Genomic DNA, 22901 nt, shown 5'->3' on the forward strand with positions numbered 1-22901 from the left:
CTCTACTTTTAAATTTAGATCAAATATCTATTTGATCCAAGACCACTCATTAAAAAAATTATTCCCCTTACCTGCTGCACCAAATGTCATTTTATGATAAAATAAGAGATTGTATAGCTATATTGCTAATAGTTTTCTTTACTGTTCTCTTTGTGTATTTGTATATTTTTTTGAATGAATACTACATTATCTTAATTATCACAGTTTTTAGATAAGTCTCAATATATGGTTGTATAAGTATTCCAGCTTCATTCTTTGTCCTCAGGGCATTTTGGCACTACTTGGTCTTCAATTTCACATGTTAGAGATTTTCATCATATTCCATATTTATATCAAGATTTTTTTCTGTTTTTCAACTTTTTGTTCTCTGTGTTTAGCCAAATACATTTTTCTAACTTGTTCTTTAGTTCACTAGACCTCTTTTCTGTTGTGTTAAATCTTAGATTAATCCATTCAGTTCTAAATATAATTTTTAAGATCTAGAATCTTAATTTGACTCTTTTAAGAAATAAACTCCAACTTCTTTAGTAAAATTATCTATCTTTCCACTTATTTTCTTGTGTACGCTATTCACAATTACTTCAAAGTCCAGTTCTGATAATTCCAAAAGTTGGGTCAATCATAGTGCTGTTTCCATTGTTTGTTTTTCTCTTTGTCCTATTTCTAAATGTGCTTTTAAAAACAAACAAACAAACAAACAAAAAACCCTGGATATTTTATATGAAAATTAGAGAGGCTCGTGATGATGTTACTTTTGGCCAGACAAAATTCATTCTATTATATTTGGTAGCCAGAGAGATTGGGAGCAGGGTACCTTCATTCAATTCAGGACTGACCTAACCCAAAGTTAGCTTGCAATTTTTAACAAAGCTGTGTCTGCCTCACAGGTTCCTACTGCGAGTTTTGACCTTGGCATGTCCTAAACAATTTGTTTCTCTACATGACACTGAAAGACAACTGAAAATTCTTTTCTGTTTTGGAAAAAAACTACCAACTGTCAGGCTAACTTCTCTACACATCCTTTCTTAATAAAATCTTTCAATTTCTGACTTCTTTGGCATTCTAGAACTCCATTTTTCTCCTCTAGCCCTGAGAAATTGCCAAAAACTCTGATGGCTACCCTCCATTTTAATGGTGGCCCTCTGTTACAACCCTTGACATTTTACCATGCCAATAGTTAGAAAATACCCCAAAAAGAAGACATTTGCTGTTTGCAGCCTTATCTCTTCATCTCTTTGTGCTTTGTAGTTTCTTTCTCTCTGGGGGTGTATGTATATATATACCATATTATATCTTGTTTTTTGAGTTGCTTTTGGCAGGAACATTGCTACGAAGTAACTCTACCATAGCTGAACATGGAAGTCATTATCTGAATGATATTTATTATCAATAAATGGAGTAAAAAATAATTTAGTTAAAATTACATTCTTACAAGAAATCATTGGAAAGAGTTTACACGTTACTTTTTAATACTGTCAGATATCTGCAGAGTTGTAAAAAAGAGGTAGCAGGTAGCAGTTACTAGAATATAGGAAGTATTCTCCCAATCATGAGAAAGAACATAAATATAATTCCTTAAAATATAGAACCATTAAGCTTTAATTTTGATCCTTTTTAAAATTTAAGTATTGATCATAAATTGTTTTCTGGTTCTTATAAAAGATAATGTCTAGTATCCAGCAGGCTATGACACAGAAAACTCATTTGCTTTTTAACAGCCTAACCACACAGGTAGAAAATAGAAGTTCTGTGGTAATACTATAGCCTGAGGTATCTAAATTAAATCAAAACAGTCAAAATAGACTATCATAGTATCTTTTTGGACATGTTTTATATATTTAAGTACAGAATAATTTGTGCTGATTGAATTCTAGCCAGAGTGTTGATTAACAGAGCTGGATATTAACTTACAGCATAGTCATAAGTTACTTGTTGTAAGTACATTACTTTACTCAATCCTGTTCAACAAGTTTATCAGTCACTTTAATACAGCTCAGAAGGCATGCTTATTCCATCTTTTAATGATAAAAAGCTGAGAAATCTGGTTAATTCATCTTGAGTAAATCAAAATTCTAATAATGTTCTAAAGACCAAGTATTTAATAAAGATAAACATAAATAAAAATGTAGACATTCATTTTAAAAAATAATTGAAGCTGTATAAAATGAATATTTTTGTAAGAATGGGTATTACATTTTTAAACAAACAAACAAAAAAGCCAAAGTAATTTGGAACACGCTAGAAAAATTGTAACGTATAGTCCAGGATGATGAGAGTTATTATGGCATATTTGCCTGTCCTCATCTGTCCTAAAGTTGAATGTAAGATTTTAATAGGAATGCCAGCAGAGTATAATATATCTAGGGAAGGTTGACTAAGATGGCAGTCAAGATTTATTGAAAAATTTGGGACTTTTTTACTCAGAGCTGATTTGGAATTATAAATCCTATTCTCTCACCTGACAGTTCTTCTATATGAAAATTGAGGAGAGAATTTCAAAGAACTGTTATGAGGGAGGAAAGAGACTTATAATGAGACAATTTTGACAGGAAAATGAGTGTAAAGTAAGATATTTTGACTTGCTGTAAGGTACAGCTTTTTACTAATTATAAATGTTGAAAAATTAAATGGGCTATCTTGTGATGGTAAGCATTTGTTCATTCATGTTTAATTCATTTACTCATTCAATAGCTAGTAAATGCCTATTCTATGTCAAGAATTTTGTTATGTATTAAAAAGACAAAGAAAAATTAGAAATAATACCTGCTCTCAAGAAGCTCATAACTTAGTAGAAATGGGGTGAGAGTGGTAGAGAGAATGATAGAATAATAATTATAATAGAATATAATATGTGCCACAGCAGTTATTTTCAAGACAGTGGAATGGATAGAATTACCAATCCTGTTCCAAGACTAAGGGAATATCTAGGAAAACTTCATTACAATAAAAAATATTAGCTAAGAAAAGTTAGCCTTTTCTATGTGTAAAGTTCTGTGCTAAGTGCTCTGCACACGTTACCTGGTCTAATCCTTAAGACCATTGATATTTTATTATTTTTATCATTTTACAGATAGGAAACAGACATTCAGTAAGACTATGTAAGTATTACAGAGTTAGTTACCCAAATATTAAGTGGTAGGGCAAAGTTATATGCCCAGGAAACTTCATTCCATTATAATTAAGACTATATGCTTAATTGATGTTTTCTCAACTCTTTGTTACAGCCAATTTGTGAGTTATGAAATTAATTTAGTGTCCCTATCATTATTTAAAAGCATTAATAGAAAATATCTGAGTGTGTTATATATAGTAAGAATAAATGTTTTCTCATGAAAAATTTGCTTTAGCTATGTAAGTATGTATATGGGTGGTCACATGTGTGCACATAGATGCTAGGTCACAATATAAAATGTATTTCTTATAGTTGTGCATTAGTTATCTATTGATGCATAACAAATGACCCCAAAACTTACTGGGTTAATATAGCAACATATATTATCTCACAGTTTCTGTGAGTCAGAAATCTGGGCATGGCTTACTTTGGCCCTCTGATTTTTGGATCTGTCACAAGGTTACAATTATCTCAAGGCTTGACTTGAAATATTCACTTTCTAGCTCACTCACTTGGTTGTTGGCAGGATTCAGTTTCTTCTAGACTGTTGGACCAAGGTCTCAGTTCCTCTCACATTGTTGGCTGGAGGATTCCTTCAGCTTCTTGCCACATAGGACTCCCCACAGAGCATCTCATGACGTGGCATCTTGCTTTGGAGAGCAAGTGAGAAAGCAAGAGGGCAAGGGAGAGTGTCAGCACAAGAGAGGGCTGGGCAAGATAGAAGTCATAGTCTTTCGTAACCTAATCACAGAGGTGATATCCTACTACTTTTGCATATTCTATTCGTTAGAAGCCAGTTACTAGGTCCAGCCCACACTCAGGGGAGAGGATTCCATACAGGTATGAATTTCAGGAGGTGAGTATCACTGGGAGTCATGTCATAAGCTGCCTAACAGGAGCAGACTGTAGTTATCAAATGTTACATTTCTTCTCTTAGACTTGCATAACCAGGAAGCTACATAACCTAGGAAGCTACAGAAAAGTATTCTTTCACTTGTAGAAGGTTGGCATAGAGAAGCTTCACTACCCTCTCCTAAAACTCATAAAGTCTGGGTCTTTTCCCCACTACTTTGATAATGATAATTGACATTTCTAACATCTAATATTAGTATATACAACATGTCAGGCATAGTTTTAAATATCTTACGAATATTTCAGCTCATTTAATCTTCAAAAAACCCAATGAGTTAGGTAGTATTGTTACCTTCATCTTTCAGATGAAGAAACTGATGCAGAGTTACTGAGTGGCAGAATTGGGACTTGAAATTAAGTGACATGATTCTAGAGAAAAGGCACAATGTATAAGGCCTCCCACCGAATCTCCTAAAATCTAAACCCAATGCTTTTTCTCCATCTCATTGCCTTTTACCTTTCTGCAGTTATTTGTTCTATCGACACCCGAAATTTCTTGGCATTTTCATTTCCCTTGGCTTTCAGAACACAACAATATCATGACAATAGATTGCACAGTTCCCTCCACTGATATCAGATCATGGTATGTATGCAGTTTATCCCCTCTATTAGATCATAAGCTATTAACAGATATAGATCAATTAAAATTATCTGTGGAGTTGATAGAGTGAGTGCATAATAATAATTGGTTGACTAACTTTAGAAACATTCAGTTTATACTGGACATAGGAATTAGGCTCTCACTGTGTAGATTCATAGGTATTCTATGCCAGGCACTGTTCTAAGTGCTTGGTAAACAGCAGAGAACAAAATGGACAAAAATGCTTAGTTCTCCTGGAGCTTATATTCTACTCACATGAGTTTAAAAAGAATGAATACCAAAAAAATGTATTCAGATTAGCTTGCCTAAATATACTTCCAAACACTGGGAAGTCATAAATATATAAATCACCAAAGATATGGTTGCTGGAGTAAATCAAAACAGAACAGAATTTTGTTGTTTTTATTTACATTTAAAATCATGATTTTTTTCCCCCAGTAATATTTTGTGCCTCTATTGAATGTTTAAAAATGTTCTAGACGTTGATGTAACAGACACCAAAAGAAAACTGATAGGGTTCTCATTTTCACCTTTGGCTGAAATGCTTGCATTGCCTACCTTTACAAGGAATAAAAGAGCTTAATGGAATAATTTTCTTTCCAGAAGAATTCAGAGCTTGTTTTCCTATTCAGCCTCTCACTTTCTCAGGTTTCCTGACTTCCCCTAACACTATTTTCATATGCAATACTTAGCTTCTGGACAATCCATGTTTTCCTCAGTCATCCCTCCCTTCCCCCACTCACTCTTTAAATTTTTTATTTCACTAATGCTGAAGGATACCCTCTTACCTCACTCAGCTGCTCTCAGTTTCCACCACCACAGCACATTCTGGAATTATCTCATTATAATAGTCCAGAAATATGTCATAAATTAGGATTCTATTGTGGTTTCATAATTAGTTGCAACCATAGAAAGAATTTCACACCAGATGAGGAAAAGCATTTTGATCCTGTCAGGGGGCCTACTTTTTTTTTCATTTGCAAAATTTCCCAGTTGTTTGGGGTTTTTTTGTTTGTTTGTTTGTTTTTTGTCTGTCTGAAAGGTGATTACTAAATCCTACAGGGTCTAGTCTACACAGTTATTTGGGATCACCATGAGGCTGCAATTACCTTTTAATGATTTCTTATCATAATCCATGCCAAGTAACATTTCGGAGGCATCAGAAGTACCAAAGTTATCCAAGTCCTTGATAAATTAGAAAAGAATCTTTGTTACCACCTACAAGCTACTCTGTGAGTGTGTCTTTGAGGAAGCCTACAAGTTTTTCAAGTAACATATTCTCCCAAAGATCACATCCTATTTTGGATGACAAATGCTTCCTTTGGCACCAGGGAGGAAAGAGTGGAGACAGTCATTGTTGATTTTTTTTCCCCCACCAATTCAAACAATTGAATTATTAACGGGAATAGAGGAACGTTTTAATGAAAGCTGTGCTCATTATAGAGCAATGAACAAAATGCTTATATTGTATGTATGTGGAAGACAAACAAATTATGAGATTTGCTTTTAAAGGTTGATTTCCAAAAAACTTCTGCAGTACTTGAAATATTTAAAAAGTTGATATTAGAATTATTTTTTTAGACATATATGCTCTCTTTTCATGTTTACATTCAACAATTTTGCCATATGTGGGTATTTCCCTGTTACAGGAGATCTATATTTAGGATAATTTAAATCTTAAATATTTTCTACGTTGAGGTATTAAAGTATTTAATTAAAGTATTAAATTCATACTTTAGTGATGTTTTTCAGTTGTCAAATATGTTTTAGGTACTCCAAGTTCATTTGATTTCAGTCGATACTATAAATTATAAACTTACATCTGGATAGATATAAAACCAGTTACCAATGAGTATATATTTTTATAAACTGACTATTTTGTTCCTGAGAATAAGAAAACTTTATTTTATTAGCACGGATAAAGTTAATGAGAAACCACGGTCTAGTTTGGTATATTTACTTTTCCTAACTTCTAAAATCTCTTTACTTACAATTTAGACAAGTTAACTCCACTGAAAAAACTGACCTAGAGATATTATGTGACTTCACATGTAGCATTAAAAGAAGGACACAAAAGATTTTGATGGAGTGTTATAAAACTATTTTCTCATTTATTTTGCTCAAACTACTATACCCTTTTGAAAAATGTAAAATAAAATGAATTTCATGATTTTATATAAATGTATACTCTTTGGCAATCTACATTAGACCTTTATTTCAAGCATATTTTAGAGAATCTGCAAATACATGTGGTCCATGGTTCTTTGACTACAGCAAGTAAATCTGACTTCTCCCTTTAGTGTTCCAATGTCATTAGTTTTCTTTGTATTCACTGCTGTTCCTTCAGGCTCCTTCTTTGAAAGTCTTTCCCTCTTCCCTGCCCTTTAAAAAAAAAAAAAAAAAAACCTAAACGAAATGTAGGCAATATCAATATCTTCCAGAAGAATATGGTCAGTAAGTTTCCAGATTTCTATGATTACAAGAATATTCCCACCTTTTTCTTAGGGTCCCACTGTTAGAGGTATCCACACAACACGGAATTAAGAGAAACCAGGGAAGACAAAGAAAATATCTTGGCTGGCTTCAGAAAAATGTTCCTTGAATTCATTTTTCCTTTCTCTTACTATGGTCTGGAAAACATGATTATTGTTTCATTGTAAGTTTCAGATTGGAATTGTTGCTTCCCCTTATATTAAATTAAAAATCTTTGTATATATCAAGAAAATTGAAAAGAGGCTAATAAAACAAGAGGATGAAACAAGAGGCTAAGGAAGGTGTCACAGCTCAAAACTAACTCAAAATGGGCTAACCAGCTACCTCAGCAGTTGTTTTGCAGCAGTACCTGATGGTGTCATGACTATGTAAAATCTGGGCTGAGGTTTTAATAGTTAAATAGATTTGATCAGGATTTGTAAGGACTGACTCATAATAACCAAACCCTAAAGAGATTGATTTATATACAAAAATCCAATTAGCATAGGAATATTGAAAGGGCTGCCCACCTCCCTTTACTTGTCAAAATGAAGTTCTTCTATTTCTTTCTACAAAATTAATATATAAACATTGTTGTTTTAAGGTGAATTGTGCCCCTCCCCTAAATTCATATGTTAAAGTCTCAACCCCAGTACCTCATAATGTGACTTGGAGATAGGGTCTTTGACAGGTAAAGTTAAAATAAGGTCATTCCAGTGGGCCGTATTCCGATATGAGATGTCTTTATGAGAAGAAGAAATTTGGACACAGAGGTAAGAACACATGAAGACAATAAGAAGACAGCTATCTACAAGTCAAAGAGAGAAGACTCAGAAGAAATCAACTCTGCTAATATCTTGATATCAGACTTCTGACCTCCAGAAAAGAAATGTCTGTTGTTTAAGCCACCCAGTTTGTGATGTTTTGTTATAGTATCACCAGCAAATTAATGCAATTGTGAAAAAAAATTAGAAACCTAAAAGAAGAAATAGACAAAGATAATAAAGTATATATATAATTCTGGAAAAAAAATGCAGTTACAATAGTGAAGTATGCCCTTTTATATATTTTGTGGTGCATATATATAGCCGTTTTAAAAACAAAAATGTAATTTTACTAGATTAATTTATAACTTGCTTTCCCATGATTTTTATGTCTGTAGAATGCCTTTAATAGCTGGATAATATTTCATAATATGACTTTATCTTTTATTATTTAGCCAAGCCTTTGGTATTGAATGTTTAGATTGTTTTTAATATTTTTACTCTTATATAAATAGTCTTTGGTTGAAAGCCCAGTTCTACAACTTTATGATTATGTGGACTTAGATTATTTAATTGGTAATAAACTTGGGGGAAAAAAACAAGTTCATAAAAAAGACGATGGACTATCGGTTCTGAAATATATGGACAAAATTACACACAAAATCACATAATTGACTCTAGTATTTTTCTCTTAGAATTATTTTCTTTTTTGGCTGATTAAAATCTTTAGCACTGTATCATGCATCTGGGTCATGTTGATAATATTCTTTGCCAAAGCCTGATTGCTTGCACATTATTTCAGGATTTATATCCTACTTTGTATTTCAGAGTCCTTGTCACTCAAAAATTTTAAACAGGCAGTTGATAAATTATTAATTCCATTTTGCAGTGTAGGCTTCATCTAAATGTTTTCCTTGGATACAGCATTCTAATAATATATGAGCACTACTACAACTTAACCTTTAAATTTGGACTAGGATCACAGGCATTTACTTTGATATAAATTAAATATGTTCAAGTTGTTTTTTACATTAGCAAAAAGAAGATTGGCAAAAAAGGAGGGAATCAGAAATGAAGAAAAGTTACAAGTATTTAAAATACTAATTGATGTGCTTGTATTCAAATTGTCATCACATTCTTAAGTACCTTAAGCTCGGCTATTATAAAATTTAATTTTTTTCATTTTATCTTACTTCACATTTGGAGATTACTTGAAATCAGGTGGCATTTTGTCTCATTCTCCTAGAGCAAAATTATGCTTTAGTTACCATTTTAGTAATTAGAAAAAAAGGGAAAAAATTCAGCAGTATATTTTATGGTCTATATAAAAGACATGAATAATGTATTTCTATACATTTTCTTTTTTGAGGCTAAAATAAGCTTTTCAAATTAAAATAAGCAACACAAAATTCAAATTGTAATACTTTAAAACAAGGTAACTTGAATGCTCTTATGAAGTTCACTCAGTACAAGCAAAATTGATATAAACACTATTCCAGGGCTACTCTACTTACAGGAGAAGAGTTAGGAAGTGTTTATATGACTTAAAGATTTAAACTGAAAATTGCAAATATAAATGTAATGTACTCTATCTGTTTTCTTGTTTAATAAGACTAAACCTTTTGGTTTTACTTGAAAGAGATAAAAAAAAAAGTAGTACAGGCAGTCCCCAACAAACATGGTTCAGTTTATGATTTTTCAGCTTTACTTTTTCAGCAATACTCACTAGAAACTGTACTTTGAATTTTGAATTTTGATCTTTTCCTGGGCTAGTGATATGCATACGATACTTACTCATGATGCTGCGCAGAAGCAGTGAGCCATAGCTCCCAGGCAGCCACACTATCACAAGGTTAAACAGCTAATACTCTGAACTGTACTGTGTTGCCAGCATTTTTTGGATACTGTGTTCTGGGCACGTTTAAGGTAGCCTAGGCTAAGCTATGATGTTCAGTAGGTTAAGTGTATCAAAAGCATTTCGGCTTATGTTTGCAACTTATGATGGGTTTATCAATCCCATCATAAGTCAAGGAGCATCTGTACTAGAGAGTTCACTTTCTTTAGCTATTTAAGGAAGAGTGTGCTGTTTGATGTCACATCGAGAGCAAGGAAACCCCTAAGGAGACCGAATGCTTCCTTCCAGAAATTACATTTGATTTTTAGGTATCAACTGTAAAGTAAAATGTGGTAAATGCTTATAAACTCAGAGTGGAGTCTTTGATCAGGCTTGAAAAAATGAAAGAAAATGCATAGCACAGAATTTTCCCTAATACATTTTGTGCAAAATATAATTAATTACATTAATAGAACTTATTTTGATTGATTTCTAATTTTTATACAATAAAATACTCTGTGAAGTCAAAGCAAGATTCAAAATAGTATAATACAAAGGTTCAAGTTAATTACCCTTGTCATTAGGCATCACTTATAAAGAGCTTAACTCAGCTTTGTTCTTGCCTGCGGAATCACGTTAGAATTTTTATTTTTCTCTAATTATGATAGATGTTCATTGTTAAAAAAAAAAAGCCAATGTCCAAAAATGGAAAGAAGAAAGTAAAAATCATGAAAATCCCACCACCTAGAGGTAGCCTCTATTCACACACTGGGGAAAAATCTGTCTACATATATGTAAATACAGAACTAAGTATACAATCTTATAATGGGATATAATAGCATAGGGGTTAAAAATATGGGCTTTTAGGAATACTCACTTCATAAGATATTATAAGAAATAAATGAATTAATAAACTAAGAATTATTCCTGGAACACAGTAAATGCTCTAAAATATTTGCTATTAGTATGTATAGATACCTAAGGACTAAGGGTCAAAGTTTGCAACCCCTGAACTAAATCTTTAAAAAAACAACTTTAAAAACTGTATAAATGTAATTTAAAATGTTTTGTTAACAAATATAAGTACAACTCAAGATAATAATTTACCTGAATCAAAGGAGAAAAGACTGGTGAGAAGAATCATCTAGATACACAAATGTGCTAGCTTTTGGGGGGTGGGGGGAGGAAGCATAGGAGTGGTGGGAGGTATATTCCATTAAAAAATACACACATTAAATTGAAAAGAACATTGCTGGAATCCTGGCTTCAGGGTCTGTGTTTTTAACCTACCACTACACTATCAATGAAAATAAATCATGATGATAAGCAATTAAACAAAATAGTAACAATCATTAATAAGTAATACTATTTGATATCTTACTCTACAACAGGCTCTGTTCCAGGCACATTGCATGTATCAACTAATTTAATTCTCACAATGACACCATGAAATAGTAACTATTATCTCCATTTTAAAAATGAGAAAACACTAGTACAAAAGCATAAAGAGTGTTACAGAACTGCTCCCCATTGAAAATTATATAAAAATGCAACACTTTAAAGCCTCTGGAAATGGTCTAAAAAGAACCCAGCAAATGAATAAACATTTATCAAAAAACTCTAGAAAATTCTGTCAGAAAAGCAAGAATCTGTGATATTTGAACTAAGACCACTCCCTCCCCGCCTCCCGCCCAGCTCAGCAAGGCAAAGATCCACTTCCAGACTGTAGCAGGCACTTGCACAAGGCTTCTCTCCCTACAGCCTCAAGGTGGAGGGCTTTCTTTCAAGGAAGAATAGGATGTCAGCATTTCTCATTCTGCCCCCAGCTACCTCCCTGATGCTAAGTTCCAGGTGAGTGTTGTCATGAGGTGGGAACTGCCTTCTTTTGTCAGCCCCTCCTCAAAGAATGGAGGCTCTACTTTGGGTTCAGTGCCAGTGAGAATATTGGGGCCCTATCACCCTTGTTTAGGCCCTTGAGATGGTAGTTCCATGCTAGAGGAGGTGAGCTGAGACGATCTCAGGCTACTGCCCTCCTCTACCTAGCACTCAGCAACTAAAGGGAAGGTGTCAGAGAGAACTGTGCCATTGTTTCCACCCCAGGTCCAGAACCCTGGCTCAGAGATTTTTCCTGGAAGAGAAGTAAGCCATAAAACAGAGAGCTCCTCATCTCGACCCCAAAAACTTTCCTCATTTGCAACAATCTAAAAATGAAATTAAGAAAACCATTTATAGTAATGTCATAAAGAATAAAACACTTAGACTAAATTAAGCAAAAGAAATATAAATCTTATACTCTGGAAATGAAAAAAGCATTGCTGAAAAATTAAAGAATATCTAAATAAATGGAAAAAATATCCTATGTTTGTGGATTGGAGAGCTTAACATTGTTAAGTCTGGCAGAGAATTATTAGATATGATATCAAAAGCATGACCAACAAAAGAAAAAAATAGACAACTTGAAAAATAAAACTTTAAATTTTACTTTGAAAAAAATTTTAAAAACTTTTGTGCTTCAAAGGACACTATCAAGAAAGTGAAGCAACGACCCGTGGAATGGCAGAAAATATTTGCAAATCATATATTTCATAAGGGACTTGTATCCAAAATATATTTAAAAACTGTTATAACTCAATAATAAAAGGACAAATAATCCAACTAAAGAAAAAAAAATGGGCAAACAGTCTAGACATTTCTCCACGAAAGGTATACAAATGACCTATAAGCACATGAAAAGATGCTCAACATCGTTAGTTGTTAGGGAAATGCAAATCAAAACCGAGATGAGAGATACCATTTCATACCTACTATAATGGCTGGAATTAAAAAATCAAATAATAACAAGTGCTAGTTGAGGATGTGGAGAAATCAGAACCCTTATACACTGCTCATGGAAATATAAAGTGGTGCAGCCACTTTGGAAATCAGCCTTGTAGTTCTTCGAAAGAGTTAAACATAGATATACTCTATGACCCAGCAATTCTACTCCTGGGTATATGCTCAAGAGAAATAAAAGCACATATCTACACAAAAACTTATTTATGGCAGCATTATTCAGGAGAGCCAAAACATGGAAATACCTCAAATGTCCATCAGTGAATCAATAGGTAAACAAATATGTTATATCTATACAATGATATATTATTCAACTATAAAAAGGGATGAAGTACTCATACATGCTACAGCAGAGGCGAATTTCAAAACATTATGCTAAATGAAAGAAGCTAGTCACAAGAGGCCACACATTATCTGATTCCATTTATATGAAACATCCAGAATGGAGAACTCTATAGATCTCTGACCTCTGAAAGGGTTATTATTAGGGGCTTTCTTCTTTGGGCAAGTACTCATCATACGAGAGCTTTATTACTTACTACGCCTCTCACTTAAGTGCGGGAGTACCGAGTCACAATGAAATGATTCCTGCAGCTGACTACGAAAATATACACAAAACATTAACAATGAAAAACATTTAGTTACTTTATATTTTAATAATGTTGTAGAAATTACAAATTTTCTGATATTTTGAACAAAGTGAACAGAATATAATACTTTCATGCATCACTATTATGAGCAGAATGATGGTAGAATTCTCTAAGTCAGAAGTGCTTCAGGAGACATTGAGATATTCTAGGTTTCTTATTATGCCTGGTTTCAAAGAAATAATTTTCCAATAACTTACTCATTTTCAGCTGTTATACTTTTTTTGTTTTTACTATGTCCTTCCCCTGTTGGGGACTGAGAGATTAAAAATCTAACATTTTATGATTTTGATTAATGGGCCTTAACTTTATTACATGGTTTTTGTGTCATTTATGTTGTTCGCTCGGGTGCCTTTGTCTTTTTTCTCAGAATTCTTTCTGCAATTTTTGATAGATTAGCCTTACAGGTAAAATGGACTTCGTTCACAGAGATGTGGATTTGATCAACTGGTATTTCAGGTGGAGCCTCACAAGGTAGCAATCACTTGTCAGAGCCACTTCTGATTAGAATCTAGTTTTACACATTCTGTAACTTTTCAGACACAAGTATTTAGTCTATGGGGTATTGACTGGAATTAACCAAATTCTCAAATACCAGATTTAATTATTTTCTACGTTTAAATACATTTTATGGCATATTTCAATGCACAAGACAGTTTAGTAACCACAGAAAATGCAATGGTCACCTATACACAAAAAAAAAAAAAAAAAAAAAAAGAGAGAGAAAGGGAAAAAAAGGCATTTATTTATATATCTACGGAATACAGCTCTACAATAATTAATACACTTATGCTTGCTTCACATGGCTCTAGGATCAGGGTGGCTGAAAAACCAAACAATTAATCAGAAAGTTGTCTGATATTCACTTAATCAGGGAAAAGTGATCTCTAGTATAGACTTCTGGGGTCATTTATTTAGACTAAAACTTATCCTGTACAGCTTCTTTCTAGAATCTATGAAACAATTAGAATGCCCTATTTTTTTCTTTTACTTATTTATTCATTTACTCATTAATTTACTCCATACAGGTCATCATACCCTGATATGTAAATTTTATAATGTCCAAAGGTGCTGAGACAAGGGACAGTTAGGGCCTGAGATCCAGCCTGTGCTCTATTCACCAAGCTACTCCCTGTAGGACTGCAACCCCTGTGACAGGTACCTTTCTCTAATTCATCCGCCCAGAGGGGATGCCTTTTAAAAAATCTCTCTTCTCAAAGGTCTGTTTGTGCAATCTGCAGTCCTGTGCTTGACCTTAGAGATAAATAAGAGCTCACCTTTAAATTAGCTTGAAATGCAGCAATATTTGATATATTCTTTTTTTTTATTTTTACAGTGTTGAATAAACCCTGGCATATCTGTCCTAATTCAGTTTCTTTTTATTCAGTCCTCCTTATCAGTTATCAAAAGTTTCAGTCATTCCATGAGCTCATTAATTTTAACAGGTTGGTTACTGATAAATGACATCTTGTCTTTTACGTGTCCCATTTTATACTGATGGTTTAAGGTGATTTATACCTTTCACTGAGCCCTTTAGGTAAGATCATAATCGATAAGACATTTCTACATGATTTAATACTGTGGATCACTTCTCAGAAGGCATGAGGATAATGTGGGATTCAACTTCAGAAGGATGCAGTTTCCCTAGAATTTAAAGTCCATTTGAGACTGCTAGCTTCCTCTGCCTTGACAAATCATCATCCTCTCCCCCAAAAGCCTCACAAGGAGGAAATGGTAAGTCTTTGTAACATCTCTGCCGACTGATTGCCTACCTGCTGTAACAGCTCCATTCACAGAAAATTTTACATTTAGAAGCAGATTGTTCTATCTGCTAAATGCTCTCCTAGGATCTTTTTTTCCCTAAAATACTCACTCCATTGTCTATCTACTTATTTTGTCCACCTATATTGGTCTGGACCTATTTCATGGACCTATTATCACGTGGAGGATAAGTCTAACAGCAAATCAACTTGAAATGTCTTCAAGTATTGAAAATTTTGAATATACCCTTCCACATATTCTCTCCTCTAAACTTCTTTTCTTTCAGTAAATATTAAAATTGGTAATTTAAGAAAATACTGGCTTTAGAGAATATTCCATTAAATCTTATGCATTAAATAAACATATTTCCTTAAAATTCAGCATTTCAATAATTTGAATTGTTAGCAAAACATAAAAAAAAAAATAAAAGGAGAGTCAGGATGTCCTTGTCTAAGGCATTCAAATTATGACAATTTAAGTTATAAAATTAGTTATGTACATTAACGCTACACAAATACATACATGTTTTGGTGTTATTCATCTGGCTACTATAGACAAAAGACTAAAAAGATAACACAAATTCTTATATTGCACACCAATAAATTACAAGGCTTAGAAAGACAGTTCATGGAAAGAATATTAACTGAAACTTTATTTCTTCTCTGCGTATTAACAATTGACGTACACCCCTCATAGAGAAAAGTTCTTTTTTTTTTTACTCTTCAATTTCTGGAGCTTTCTTGATTTTTATCATTGCAAAATTTTGTTTATCTTTAAAGCCCTATAAATCTGTGCTTCTTGTGATATTGCTGAGAGAAATATAACCCAAATCACATTTACATATTATTTATATATTATATATTATATGTCTAAATACTACACAAATAAAAATAATTTATATACATAAATAATTTGTATATTATACACAAATATATAGTATATATTTATACTTCAAAATAATTACATTAAAAGCAATGTTTGTGATTTTTGTCAAACTGTTAACTTTTTCCTTTTTTGATATAACACATTTAATACTTTGTCAATATTACTGAGACCTTATGAGAGCAATATGCTGGCATATGAGATTAATATGCATTAAGTCACTTGACCTTATTATCAACACATCATAATCAATTATTAACACAAGACGCACTAAATGGGATTACACCAATTCTTGTTCAAACTCATTCCTTCTTAGCTTAGAACTTAGGAGAACTTAGCTTAGGAGAACTTAGCAACACATCAGAGCTACTTAAAGAGAAAAACCCTCTGCACATGGATCTACTAGAAAAATGAGAAATGTGCTGTAAGAGAAGATGCAATTGTACTCTTTTATTTCTTAAAACATTTCTTTTCATCTCAAAGGTTGATTACATATTGCAAAAGCAAGGAGGCATTATATTTTCATCCTGAATGCCAAAATAAAATAAGAATTCTATTTTTTAGTTATTTAATATCATTTAAGATAGTTGATAAATGACTATATGCACAAAAAGATGTTGCAAATTAATTTGACTATGTAGTAGAAAACTATGCATTTTTGTTTTACTAAAACTTTGGCTCACTGTGTATAAATATTTGGAAATGGTCTTCTATCACACCTTTTCAGCCAACATTGCAATCATCACCATATTAAAATAATTAGTCACTAAATCTTGTGGGGTTGCTAAAACTCTTTTGGATAGCCAAAGGCCTTTCTCTGGGATATATTTATTGTTTAAATTCCAAAAGTTCCTACTTACAGTGCTACTTTGAGTATCACACACTTCGTTAAGTTAGTTTTCATGCATTCTATGGTCTTTTAGCAGAAGCAAATAAATTGTGCCTTCATCAGTTTCACTGTCCCTTCGGTCACTTAAAGCCAATGGGAAATTATTACCAGACGTGTGATGTTTTAGGTCTAGTTCTTCTGTCATTAGAAGGAAGGATCAAATATTTCATGTTAGATGATGTGACATCTTCTAACAGATGCCGTCTTATTCTTTCTGCAGATGCTTCTGATTTAATTCATGTATTAGAATAATCCTATATTTGGTGTCCTGATGGTAGGGATGTCAGAAATTCTTTCTGAAGTTGGGAGATGAAAGCCTGAAAGAATGGTTTTAATCTCTAGGTTTATTTACCAGAGGAGGATATTATGGAAAAAATACATTCTGCTCATCATCTTCACACTCTATATATTCTTTGGAAATGAAACGAGAAAACACTCTTAGTATTGCTAATACCCTAATTCTATTCTTAGATGTTAACAAGCAAGATGTGGACTATAAATGCCATGGCAGAATTGCTAACAGAAATAGGGTCAAGGTCCTTAATAGCAAATAAATGACTGGAACAAAGCTCCCTAAGCCATGTTTATTCAACTTTGGAATCTTTCAATGTACAGACAGCACCTTCTTGCAGGGTCATCTGCATCCCAGATGCTGGAGCAGTTAACATCTCAAAGTACACAAGCCCAGGATTCTAACAAACTGATACAAGTACTGTTGTTTCCTACCTCAGCAAATGGGGGGCTGTTGGGAAGTAAATCTTTAGTTGCAAAATAAAATTTTCTCTGAGAAGAAGAGAAGATGAATATGTGATAGGCAGAAATAGATCAGCCAAAGTGAAGGACAGGAGAGTGCTCAACAGTTGCTTACCCATCTCTCTATCCAGTCCATAGGTATGACTTAAAGGGGAAACTGAACTTCATGTGCACAAGTAAATGTAGATAGACTATGTGAAATTATGTCTCAGTTCTGCTACTCACTGGCTGTGTAACCTTAGGAAAGTCATTCAACTCCACACAGCCTGAGGTTCCTCATTTCCATTTTTAAAATTTAAAAATAAATATTTTGAAATCAATATATTCTAATTGTAAAAAAAAGAAAGTACATTAAAACATGAAATAAAAAATGAGAGCCCAGCAGCGTTCATAGATACACACCTACATAACACATTTCCAAGAGGGGGCTACTGCTAAGATTGAATATATCTTTTCATTTCCTTATTTATAGGTTGGAGATAATAAACGTGTCTTAATGCTTGTAAGAATAAAAGTAAATAAAATATGTAAAAGGCTTAGAACATTGGAAAATCTTCTTTCTTTTTCCTCTCTGTTTTTCCTTCTAATTTTACTTGTTTTACTTCATCTGATGCTTGTTCATATTTACACCAATTTTTCAGCCCACAGGGTATTGTATTAGTCAGATGTCACCACAAAAAATCCAGGATTTCAGTGTCCTATTACTACAAACATATTTCTAGCTTGTAGGTCTGTGGGTAATTTTTCGCTAAGGGGTCTGCAGATTGGCTGGTCTTGGCTGTTGCAGGATACAACTGGGTCAGGTTTCTCCTAGATTTCACTTGTTGTTGGACCCAAGCTAAGTAGCAAGAGTTACATGGTCATTTTCTTCTCATGGAAATCAAAGAAGCATGTAAAAACCCATGATGCCTAATTTTGAGAAAGATAAAGATATATAACGAGGGTTTTAAATAAGTTTTATTGCATAGTGAAAGGTGCCCCTTTTTTTCCCTACCCCCTCTCTTTCTTCACCCTCCACCCCCCGCAAAAGTTCCTGGATCTTCTTTAAGAGAACAAATAAAAGTGCTAAGATCTATTCCAGGACTGATGCAAGTAAAGAACAGAAGTTGCTTGGGAGGACAACAAGTAGCCACTATTTTATATATGGAAGATGAGTAAGATGATGTTAAGGATGACAATGAGATTTCTAATTTTGGGAGGATTGCCACTGAGAAGAATATGTCATAGGGAGATAAGCGAGTGCTTGGGGTGAAAAGAGTGAATCAAGGCCAGTGGTAGGGATATAATTATCCCAAGCAATGCTAGAAATGAAGTGAGTAGATTGAAAAAGAGGCATATGCTAATCGAGGGAAGAGGAAAATCTTGAGCTTGGATTGCTCAAACAAATCTCGATTCTTTTTCTCTCCAACTTCAAAAAGAAAACAATAGAAAGGATGGGAGAATCAATAATACTATGTGCAGACTCTCAAAAGGAGAGGATTAGATATTTTTTTAAATTCGTATTCAACTTCCATTTCCCAATTGTAAGGATAGTTTAATCTCATATTCTTTTATCCCACACTTACTGAGAAATAGGCAAAGGAAATGAGTATGGTCTCTAGCTTCTGCTGCCTCATAACTTCATGCCACCATTATTAAAAAAGAAGTTTTCCAGTTGAATGACCAAGATAGTAGCTAGGGCAATCTTGGTTTTTCTTCCAAGTTTGTTAAAAACATCCATATATCTCACTTAAAACATGCCTTTTCCCCCATTTAACCACTTCCTAATGGCCTGAAAAAGTCAGCTTCATCTTAGGATATTTTACGTAATCAATAGTCTATGACTATTATTTCAAAAGAGCCTACTATGCTTACATTGTTTTAGGAAATTCCAGATATATGTTACACACACACACACACACACACACAGATACACATACAGTCTATCCTTAAATCTGAAGTTTCAAATAAATAAAAAAGGAAAGGTAAATTAACAGATTAGATATGAGACAGCTGATTCCTTACTAGAATAACATTAGGTATATTTAAAAGAAATGTCAATCATTCTTGGCATTACAACTGGATTTATTATAGCTCTATTGCCAATCTTCCACTGCACTCTAAGGCCTGCCTCATTTAAGATATTTCTTCCAGCATTACACATTTACTAGAGTTTTCTAATCTCTCCTTTGTATTTCTTCATCGCAGTTTCTCATATTTAGTCAGGTAATCTTAATGATTATATCAAGGTTATTTTTTTAAAAGACCATCCACTTCCATAAATGGATGAACAGGTAAAGAAGAGGTGGTACATATATACAATAGAATATTACTCAGCCATAAAAAAAAAAAAGAATAAAATCTTGCCATCTGCAATGACATGAATGGATCTTGAGGATATTGTGCTCAGTGGAGTAAGTCAGAGAGAGAAAGACAAATGCCATATGATTTCAGGTATATGTGGACTCTAAAGAACAAAATAAACAAGCTTATAGGTACAGAGAACATTTTGATGGTTATCAGATGGAAAAGGAATTGAGGAATGGGTGGAAATGGGGACAAGATTATGAAGTACAAATTGATAGTTACAAAATAGCCATGGGGATGTAAAGTATAGCATAAGGAAAACAGTCAATAATATTATAATAACAATGTATGGTGTCAGATGGGTACTAGATTTATTGAGGTGATCACTTTGTATATTATATAAATATCTAATCACTATGTTGTACACCTGAAACTAATATGTTACATGTCAACTGTAATAGAACAATTTAAAAAAATTAAAAAATAAAATTTTAAAAATTTTAAAAATTTTAAAAATTTAAAAGACCACTCACTGAAAATGTAAAATAATCATTTGCTTTTTCTTTATGTTTTCTATACACATGCATATGTTGCTCAGAAAACTGGCCTAAAGGAAAAAACTTCTAGTTTAGAAATTTATGCAGGAGCATTTTTAAGTAAATAGAATACAATATGGGACAAAATGGCCCTCTATGGAGTAGGAAAACTTTTAAAACTTATTTATTCTACTCTTCTTATTTCCACTTAAAATAAGTTTGATTGTCAACCTAGCTGGAAGAAATTTAAGATTCAGCATTAGAGGAAAACATATTTCAAAGGACTTATATCCCATTCCACTTTAGTTGAAAAGAATATCAGAGAAAGGTATATGAAGGAAGGAAAAGTCGTAAATATTTCTCAGATTTATTATTCAAACCCAATTTTGCATTTTACTTAAGGGAACATCTTTAAAACAAACCTTTACTAAATTTTCATGTAGAAAACTTGAAGTTGCAATATCTCACTGAATTAGACGTTACTTTTAGGATTAATTTAGATGTTTTATAATCAATCAAACAACTTCAGGGGTTATTTTCTATCAGTAATGAGTATTCAAAAATTATTCAGAGAGTAGTCAGTGAGAAGGCATCTCTTACTCCCAACACTAGGAGGGGAAAATAGAACTCATTAGTTCATCTTCAAATCAAATAAGCTGTTAGACCAAAATTCCAAGTATAATGGGTCTTGTGAATATGACTGATGAAAACAAGAAAAAACGTTAATCATTTTGATTAGAAAACCAATAGCATAATTTCAGAAACTAGTATTGGCTATTTCTTGCCTGGCATTAATCAAGAATAGTAAGTAATTTTTCTGCAGGTTATTTACTATTATAGGCATTCAGAATTATGCTCAATAAACATATCCAATATTGCAAAATAAGTATAAAATGCTCCTAGGTTTTTAGACATATTAAGAAATAGTAAACAATATTTTATTTCTATAGTCCTTTATAGCTTTTAAAGGCTTTAAATATATTTAACACTTAAAATAAACTCTTTCAGGTAAAATTATTATTAATCTCTGCTCAGAGAGGTATTGGGACTATTTATCCAGATAATAACTAACAGCACTTATTTGATTCCAGGTCTTTGGCTTTTAAAAACTGTCCTAGTTCTGATTTATTACTGCATTCCCAATTTTATGAACACACTTTCTCATCAACTACATATCTAAAAAAGATAGTCATACAAACAAACAGAGACTCATGGACATGGACAACGGGCAAGTAGTTACCAGAAGAGAGGGGGAGGGGGAAAATGAAAAATAAAATGTTAAAAAAAATTATGTATATGTAGTATGAAAAAAATAATAAATAGACTAGCGTTAAAAATAAATAAATAAAAATAAAAAAGATAGTCATAGAAACATGATAATTTGTACCTGGTAGTTAAATTTATACCTGGTATTTAGGTTTTGTATCTTTATTGCTCAGCAACATACAGTTGACACATCATTAATTCATTTTTCTGTGATTTTTAAAAAAATTATGAAAGTTATATAATTTGTATTTAATGATCTAATTACAGTTTAAGTTGTTAGATATGTAGCAATATAGGACAATTAAACATAATATTTTATGCATTTATTCATTTAACATACACACATTTTTTACAATCTGTGCAGTAATTTATGTATTAAATGCTGGGGACATAAAGTCCATTCAACAATTGGCCCTTTTTTCAAGGAGCTTGTAGTCTTCTGGAAAAAAAGGCAAGTAAATCAAAGATTACCATAGTCAGATTAGCTCTCATAGAGATATTCACTGTGTCTTTGGTGCATAGAAAAGAAGTGATATTTTGCACTAGAATTGAAACATTCATTGAAAAAAGAGAAGGTGGAGGCAGAATGATTAGTAGGGTGGTCTAAAATAGGATGACTCCAGGACACACAGATATACTTAATCATGTGACCTGATTGGGTTGGGCTTTTTTTGGGCTCTGGAATCAGCTAATAAGGCCTATGGGAACAATGAGGTATTGAATTAAAAAGAAGAAAAAGGGGAAGGTGAGAGAGGAGAAGTTGGGAGACCAGTGCTCATAGGGGCACATTTTCCTTCCCTTCCACCTTTGGAGAAGGAAGGGAGAACAGTCTTCATTCTCCAACAGGAAAAAAATGTCCACTGAAAAGAAAATCCAAGATCATTTGTAGAGATTAGGACTGACTGACAAGAGAGATTGGTATCTCACTGCTTCCTTGGATATGTATGTAGGCTTTAGACTTGTTGATTTTCCTACCTGTGACTACTTGAACACAAGAACAAGAGAATGCGGGGAAGATGCATAGGAGAGGGAAGGTGGGCAGCATAAAAAAGCCTCTGAACCAACCTTCTGGCATGATAAGAATTTGTGAGCTGCTTGCAGACAAATGAAATACTGTGGAAGATAGCTTGGGTCATCTGTCCAGCACCAGACAATCAGAGCAAAATGATGGGGGTGAGGGGGCACCTGAACAGCAAGAAGTTGGTTGTGTCCTGATGGAAATGGGCAGAAGTAGCCAAGGTGGAGCTGGCTGTCTCATAGCTGAAAATTGTCAAATTACAAGGCTCCCAGGAGAGGCTGCTAAAGAGCTCAAGTGTTTGGATTTCAAACAAAGAGAGGCCCTGATGGCCTGAGT

At 33.2% G+C, this 22901-nt stretch overlaps 1 pseudogene; it reads right to left on the reverse strand.

Annotated features, from left to right (window-relative positions):
• The window catches only part of LOC105300639, a 504401-nt pseudogene that overhangs the window by 49433 nt on the left and 432067 nt on the right, over positions 1-22901 (reverse strand).

The sequence above is a fragment of the Pteropus vampyrus genome, unplaced genomic scaffold (assembly GCF_000151845.1).
Source record: "Pteropus vampyrus isolate Shadow unplaced genomic scaffold, Pvam_2.0 Scaffold216, whole genome shotgun sequence".
Lineage (NCBI taxonomy): Eukaryota > Metazoa > Chordata > Mammalia > Chiroptera > Pteropodidae > Pteropus > Pteropus vampyrus.